Source organism: Labeo rohita, chromosome 14 (genome assembly GCF_022985175.1).
Source record: "Labeo rohita strain BAU-BD-2019 chromosome 14, IGBB_LRoh.1.0, whole genome shotgun sequence".
NCBI lineage: Eukaryota > Metazoa > Chordata > Actinopteri > Cypriniformes > Cyprinidae > Labeo > Labeo rohita.
Window position 1 is genome coordinate 27,494,184 of NC_066882.1, and position 9,172 is coordinate 27,503,355.

Consider the following 9,172-nt stretch of genomic DNA (forward strand, 5'->3'; position numbering starts at 1 on the left):
TGTGAAAATGTGTAGTCTCTTACCACCCAGAAATTAGAGCAATACAAATTACATACTAATATAAGCTGTGCAGAAACTGCTTCCAATAGGTTGCCGAGCTGCGCACTGACCAGTGAAGATGTCTTTGACAAATCGAATGTCAGCTACATGCTCTCACATTTCTATGGATTTTTTAATGTCAACCATTTTCAAATCACGTTAACACGAAAGCTTATGCGGCTTTTGTAAAAGAATTGATTTGGCTTGAGGAGGAGAATGAGGAGAGTGTCAGACTGGCCATGTTGTCAACATCCACATCTCATCCATTTTATTAATATATTACATCTTTTAAGACAAAATCCATGTCATTTTACAGTGCTGGAATATTTTTATGAATATAAAGCCCCAATGCTTAACTTAGTACACAATATTATTTTTCCCAATCATACTACTATATTTTGAAAAAACCAAATCTTTTGTTCAAAAATGATGTTCATATCACATACAACCCTGGTTATTCAGATGACGGATTTTGCAAAGTTGCTCATTCTACTCTGCATTTAAGCATGAAAATTATCTCAAATATAAATTAATTTTAGTTTTGCCTTCAATTGGATTAGATTATCAAGACATTTGGTGTGCGCTTCAAAATAGTCAAGTGTTTATCGTGATATAACTTGTTTTATTTGTGTCCGAAAAACCATTGTCAACTAAGTTACCCACTAGAAACCCCCCTCTCAAAATGGAATGGTTTGTTCCATTCTCGCATAATTTGCACAGTATGATGATATTTCCTCTAGAAGCACATGGATGAAACACTAGTAAATTATGTTCTCTCTCATTCCCTTAATTTTGGTTAAACCTGTGTCAAGAGTGGATTAATTGACTGTCAACAGTGTTACCCAAGTATTATTGCTGCAAATTTTAATAAGACAATTTAACTAAAACATATGTTTTGTTTATGAAAATATATTTCTAAACATACCACATGCTCAGTATTTCTAGGCTTCCATGTTGAGTATAGGCCCAAAACACTAAAAATGTCAACTAAGTTACCTGTCAACTGTGTTAGCCAGTAAAGGTAATATCATAATCAAAGTAATATCATAAACTACTGGTCTGGCGTCCATAATACAGAGTTTAGTGAACAGGGATCATTTCCAGATAGCACACGTATGTCTGGAAAGCATCTTCTTACAGACGTCTGTAAGATGTTTGTAAGACGTCAGTTTTACATACATTTTAAACCATCTTAACATCTTAAAGACATCTAATAGACGTCTATAGATCTGATAGATCTGATAGATGTATTGCAGATAAGCAAACTCTCTAAAAAATATATCTTGCAGATGTAAATGCAGATGTCAAATAGACATCTCTGTGATGTACGTATGCTATCAGCCCTGTAAAAAACAATCTGTAAACTTTACTGTAAAAAACGGTAGCTGTGGTTGCCGGAATTTTAGCGTAAAAAAATACGGTAGCAACGTTTTAGTAACGTAACTTACATTTATATTTAAATACCATAATTTCATTAACCGATGTGATGCTAACCAACATATTGAGGTAGTAAAATTTGTTTTGTACCTTTGTAATACACTGATAACCACCAAAAGCAGGTGGTAATGTGAAAGTCACATGATGAACCAAAGCCCATCACAAGCAGCTTGTGAAATACTAACATATATAGAAGGTGCACAGTGTCATTCACACAAACACTAAACACCATCATGGTAACATTTCATAAAACTGAAATAATGCAATAACCATTAATTTAACAACATTAGATGTAACAGAACTCTAATGTACAAAACTGCTAAAAAAAATAAATGAAATGTAACGCAGGGAATTCTGAGAATGTCAATTTACGGTTATTCACTGTAAATACTGTACAGACATAAATACAGACATAAATACAGACACTTCGAAAAAACAGTATACTACCGTAAAATTACATCCAATGTCCAATACAGTTTTTCACCATACTGTATATAGTGGGGGAATTTATTGTTAACCACTTAACAGGATTTTACTGTAGAATTTTTTCAGTCTTTTACCGTTAAATTCACATATTTTAACGGTAAGACATTTAATAGACACCTATTTGACATCTGATAGGAAACGTCCAATAGATGTATTGCAGATGAGCAAACACTCTAAAAACACATATTGCTGATGTAAATGCAGACGTCAAATAGACATTTAGTACATCTGTGTCGTGTAAACGGATGCCCATTTTCCACAGGTTTATATGATTCTTTAGGGTCTTACTGAAAAGTCTACAATATACTTTGATTAAAAATTCTCAATGGTTTTGTAAAACAACACCCTTTTTACCTTGCCAAAATCAGCTCTGCAAAAATCATCTCATTCTGGTCAAGGCTACTTTAAATGTTAATGAGTTCTGCTCACCCCACCCCTCTCTTCTTCTGTGGAGTGACGAGCCTGTTTACTTTAGCCGCATTTAGCCGCTAATCTTACTAACTAGCACGTTATTAGGAAAGGTGATCGCAAACATATAAAAAAAACCTTATACTTACTTCTGCTGTAGGTGAAGCTCGATCACGGATGATTTGTGTGAACATAGACGGATATATGTAGATCGGGAGGCGCATTCCATTTACAAACAAACATAATCCACTGCATCTTCAGCGGCTCAGATGTCGGGAGTAAATGACGACTACTATGTTCATTATTACATCCAGCAACACAACACCTCAATCACTCAATCTGAGATATTCTTGTCTAACTTACATCCCTGCTCTGGCATCGAAACAACAGAGGTCGGACTGTTACAGCTGATTTAAGGCGGGTCTGAGGTAAGACTCATGTCAGTCAACTATTGTGGGAGTGGCCTCTAGGCATCTGAGAATGGCTCGATTTGAAAAAGGGGATATTATTTTAACAGTTTAATTAAAAACCACTGCATGCATTGTTATCATTATAGGATAGATGTTCAAACAACATGTAAAAGTGAACTTTGCATCCGATGACCCCTTTAACTAACTAGCTGTTGTCTCACCGTTCCAGTCACTCTCCAGCAGATCTGTCACACCAGTGCTATTTTTTGATCATTTTATATTTATTTTTCTGTCATGCACATTTTATATATTGTCTGGTTCTGACATGTATCCTAAGGGCAGTCCACATAGAAACAAGCCATGTAAAGTGCTAATGTAATACATCTGCTTTTAACATGTCATTGTCCATTACAGCGACACTCATGGGTATTCACAACTCTAACCTGTAGCTATTCCAGGTTAAACACGAAATCACGAGAGGAAAAAAGAAAAGAAAAACACACTCACTTTCCCTAAAAACCCTGGCGCTCCGACACACATCCTCATTACAGCGTTAAGCCGTGATTGGATTGCAGACCCGGCCTGTCAAGCAGCCGCAGCGCTATAAATACACAATAACCCCCTCTAACCTCCCCTACTTCTAACCCGCGCTATTCTCCGGCTCTAATGTACGTGAAGCCTCGGATAATTGCGTCGGATTACAAAAGAGTACCTCGCAGGTATTTTTTCCCCTCTCCCCCCGCTGGAAATACGGGCTCTGTTAAGTGTTATTCACACCAGCCGGCTGCGGCTCAGCCGTGGACCCTGATGCGCCCTAATAGAACTCCATTGTGAGTAATGACCCTCCGATCCGCGCTGTTATTCCATCTGGTTCAACAGGGTAAAAGCTCGCATAAGAATGGAAATGAGCGCTATGCTTTTACCTGTCGGCTTCAGTTCGCCAGCCATTCTCCTCTGCTTTATATTGGCCTTTAAAGCAGATGTAACTTATCGCTCGTTCATAACATCCTCGGGAATTTGTTGAAAGGACTGATTTCAAAAGAGTCTCAGTGAATGTGTCACAGTGTCCATTGCAGTGTCACTCTTTGACAAATTTTATTTAGCTGAGAGGCGTTTGGTTTATCGAAGGTCAGAAGAGATGTTTGCATGGCCCCAGAAAGAAACATCGAGAGTGAGAGATGCTGAATTACAGCGCACGCTATTTAATATATATCAGATCTGAAGCTCGAAATGTAATTTGTATTGTCAGAAGGCAGTTTTCTATGATCAGGCATAGCACTCCCTCACATGAAAATCGAAATTCTGTTTACTTTAATGGAGAAGTGGAGAACTTCCCTCTCAAGCTCTCATCAAAAGCTTACTGACATTAATGGATGTCAGAAAGCAATTATCAGCGTATGTTGAGGTTGAAGAGGTAAGTGATAAATGCATTTTTAGACACACACACACTCATATACAGTATAATCCCACACACTTTTTTCAGTGCACTGTGTAATTTCTGTGCCATTAGCTGCACCTAATGTAATTGCAAGAATAATGACAGTTTCCAGAGAGTTTTCCTAAACACATTTTTTTTCCGCAGACGCTACTTGGCTTCCATTGGTTGGACAAACAGTTAGTCCTACCCAGCTTAAACCATTGCTTGAGCTGATGTTGCAATGAGCTGATGTTGCAATGGCTTATAGTTTCTCAAAACATGTCAGAAAGATTGCATTTGTGAGTTAAACACTCATGAATGCTACACCAAGTAATTAGGAGTGGGAAACTCTGTTCTTCAATGCTGTATTCATTTGCTGTTAATGTAAGTTTCCTAGTCAGAAACAGTTAATTTTGTAGAAGTTAAAAAAAAGGTACATTGCAATCTTGCTCTGACCAAAGGAATTGAACACAGATGATGCAATTAGGACTTCCTATTGATTCCCTTAATGTATAATATGACAAAATAACATATTTGAAAATGTGTTACATTCAAACAACATATATAACATATTGTGTACGTATAGTGTAACAGACATGTTACCTGTTTCTGATCTTTTCTGGCATGCTCTTAAAAGCATGAATTGGACTTAAAATCAACCTAGATGTTGCTGCATATTGAACTGGGATAGAAGGAAGTATTTTAACACAAAAGCTTTAAAGCAGATTTCCTTCACTTGCACTTTTCTAACTCAGTGACATCTGCCAGGCCCAAAAGCACATCCACTAGTGTCCTGTTCTTCAGCTGAACAGCCTCTGCACTTCCACTGGGGAAATCTTATAACAAAATGAATGCAGGGAACACACATTCCTCAAGCCAGAAGAACGCTAGCAATGCCACGCATGTGTCCCACACTGTAAAGGCTCTTGCCGTGACCCTGACAATCTTGTTGAGTGAAGTAACCTCCTATGGGATGCCCATTATTTACTGTCTGACACTGAGCCAAGCCATGTTTGTGTGTGCATGTGTTGGAGTTAGTCAAGACGTGAGTCAGGAAGTCACACATACATGGTGAATGAACAAAATGATTAAAAAAATGCCATAAGAAAAGGATTTAAACTTTAAAACAACAACATCACTAAAAAAGAACCAGGCAGATTGCTAATTAGCAGCTCAGCTGAAAGAGGTCTGACAATTAGTGCTAATTAGTACTAGTTAAGCAAGTCCCACTATTACTATTGCTTATGGTTAGGGATTTGAACAAACCTAAATCAGCACTTGCTGAGAAGAGATATGACGTTATTTCTCTTACAAATAATTTCTCTTGACAGAACACTTTCGAAACCATATAATACAGCAACACCCTAGCCACCACCTAGCAGCCTTCAGAAACACACTAACAACCACATAGCAACATGCTGAAAACAACATATAGCAACAACCTAGCAACCATCTAGAAACATCCTAACAACCATATAACGACATGCTGAAAAACAGTCAGAACATCTTACAAAGCACATAGCAACACCCTAGCAACCACCAAGAAAAACCCTAACAACCACATAGCAGTATGCTGAAAAATAACTGTCAGAACATCGTAAAGGGGTGATATTATGCTTTTTCACTTTTTGAACTTTAGTGAGTGTGTGGTGTGGGCATAAAAAATATCTACAAAGTTACAAATCTCAAAGTCCACTCCAAAAGGAGGTATTTCGTTTTTAAAAAATCCCTTTTCAAGAACTACAACGAACGGCTCCTTTGGACTACAACAGTTTTCCGCATGCAATGATGTCACAATGTGGTCCATTAGGATATCATTAAAATAAATCCCGCCCACGGAAATTTGAATTGTTGGAGGGAGGGTAGGGACGAGGTGGGGGTTAGCCTAACTGTAGCAATGCAGCACAGAGAGCCGCTTTAATGAGTCGCATCGTGGCGGGTGTAAACACAAGCATTGACTGGAGTGGCCACTTCAGAGCTGTAACACGCTGCAGACATGTGCAGTACAGGGGGTCGATACACATGCCGAAGCCACAGTCTACTCCGGCTGTGCGTCGGAGCCGTAACGCGCTGCAGACGTGTGCAGTGTGTGGTAAGAGATTCATTCATCATACAGTGTAGATAGCTTCACTTATAACACCAGTGTTTTTTTAAAATGCATAAACTTGCACTATACTACTTTGATAATGTTAGGCTGCTTTTAGCCTTAAGCAGGAGCTGGTTTCGTGCAATGAAACTAAGTATGTAAATAATTAAATACATTAGCACGATAATATCATGTATTGGCGATCTCACAGGCTGACGATAGGACCCAACACTACTGTAGAGTATTATTTACTCACCCTTCATGCATCCTAGGAGTATATGACTTCCTTCTTCTGACCTTTGTCACAAATGACTTTCTTTGTTGCCCTTTTCCCTATCACATTTTAGAAATAAAAGAAATTATATATCAGTTCAAAACTTAAAATCTCAAAATTCATCCTTTGAAGGGCATTTTAAAATCAGGCATATTAAAATGTGCATCAAAATCATATTACAAAAGGTTTTCATTCATGAATTACAAATATTTAAGTCTGGATAGTGCATTTTTTAAATGTCTGTGTTCAAAAATGGGAGTGATAGTTAAAGGGTTAAAAAACAGTCAGAACATCTTACAAACCACATAGCAACACCCTAGTAACAACCCAGAAATACCCTAACAACCACATAACAATATGCTAAAAAAACAGTCAGTCTGTCTTACAAACCATATAGAAACCACTTAGAAACAACCTAACAACCACACGGCAACATGTTTAAAAAAACAGTCATAACACCTTACAAACCACATAGCAACACCCTAGAAAGACCCTAACAACCACACAGCAACATGCTAAAAAAAAGTCAGAACATCTAAGAAACCACATAACAACGTTCTAAAAAAAAAAAACAGTCAGAGACTGTTTGTCATCTGATGTGTGTGTGACTGTGATGTGACTGTTTGTCATCTATATGGTGTGTCATCTGACGCACCATATAGCAACACCATAGCCTAGCAACCAGCTAGAAACACCCTAACAACCACATAGTATGCTAAGAAAAAACAGTCAGAACATCTTACAAACCATATAGCAACACCCTAGCAACACCCTGACAACCAACAACATGCTAGAAACAGTCAAAGCCACCAAAAAAACAATCACAAGTAATATTGTAGAACACTCAGAATACCTTAAAACCACAAACCAACACCCTAGCAACAAACTAGTAACACCTAGCAACAATTAAAAAATGCAACAAACAACCACAGTAGTTTTGCTAAAAGCAGCTCAGAACACTTTAGAAACATAGCAACACCCTAGCAGCCCATTTTTTAAACATCCTACAGCACATATGGGTAAAAAACACAAGAACTTAGAACTTAGAAACGATGTAGTAACAATCTAACAATCTCCTGGCAGCACTGGAACAATGCGGAGGTGACTTTTGCTCAGCAAACTCATTTTCCTCAAAAATCTCATTGTCAATATACTTTAGGTTTTCAATGCATTTTGGTTTGAAGCGGCTAACAGATTTCCAAAGAGACTAAACTGAAGGTGCAAAAATGTCTAATGAGTCGAGAAGAAGCGTCTCAAAATAATGACAGCGCAGGCCACAGCTCCATGACAGAGACAGATGGACACATCACAGATAACTGCAACAATACAGCCTCAACAATTGCAGCAGCATTGAATCAGCACAGCACACAGCAAAACTGTACATTCTGAACTTTAGAAATGCTGGAATTAATGGCACAAGTGCCACTCAGAAAAAGCTTGTATCTAAAAACAACATATATATGTGTGATGAACACCAAAAGCCAGTGAGAAGTAATGTGATATAATGAGATATCATTCACTGTGTTTCATATTGTGAATGTTATTGATTGATAGGAATAGGACCTTTTTTTAAAAAAAAAAAAAAATTGGCTTCTATAGTTTCATGAAGAACATTTAACATCCATGGAATCTGTCCACAGCAAAAAACGTTCTTTATAGTGGAAGAAGGTTTTTAAAGGTGTTTTTTTCTTGTGTGTCTTGTGTTTCGTGATAACAGATAGAATGTAAACACAATTTACGTGATTAAAAGAGCATGAAAATCTGAATTAATCTCCTATGAGAACTTGCAATTTTCCATATCATCAAGGCTGAGAAAAGAACACAAGACTGCAGACAAAAAGTGACAAAATATAAATGCCATTATATTCGTTTTCCACGTTTGTCAAGTAAATATTTTACACAGCTTTTTAAAAATGCCGTATGTGTTTGGCAAATCAGTGTACACTTCGTCACTGGTAGTTCCTATAACTGTTTTAGACCCTACTCTGAAGTAACAGCTAATTTAGTTCCCACAAATGGAGCTCCTAGAACTAAATATATTTCTAGTTCCTGTTGTGTGAAGAAGCCAAAAAGAAGGAACTTACGTCCAGTAGTTCTAGGAACTATGAAAAGGTTCCTCTGGTGCAAAAGCCCCTTTAGATTTTTAAAAGAAGTAAAATTACATTTTACTGACCTACTGACTTTTACTTTCTTCATGGAAACAAGTTTGAGAAATTTAGCATTACATTACTTGCTTAGTAATGGATCCTCTGCATTGAATGGGTGCCGTCAGCATGACAGTCCAAATAGCTAATAAAAACATCACAATAATCCTCAAGTACTGTAATGCAAGTAATCCATAAACTGCATGTTTGTAAGGAACAAATCCATCATTAAGACATTTTTATCAAGCATACTGCTGCTTTTGGATAAAAAATAAGTCATCTATCCATAATATTGCTTTCACCAGTGAAAACATTGTCTTATCTAAATCAGGGGAGAAATATGCACAGATCAAGCACTGTTTACAAGTGAAAATAGCACTGTTTTCACAGTTCAAAACAAACATGACTTTGAACTCTTTCGCTAGAGAAAGTGTTATGTAGTATTATGAACTTTGGTATTTTGGCCAGAAA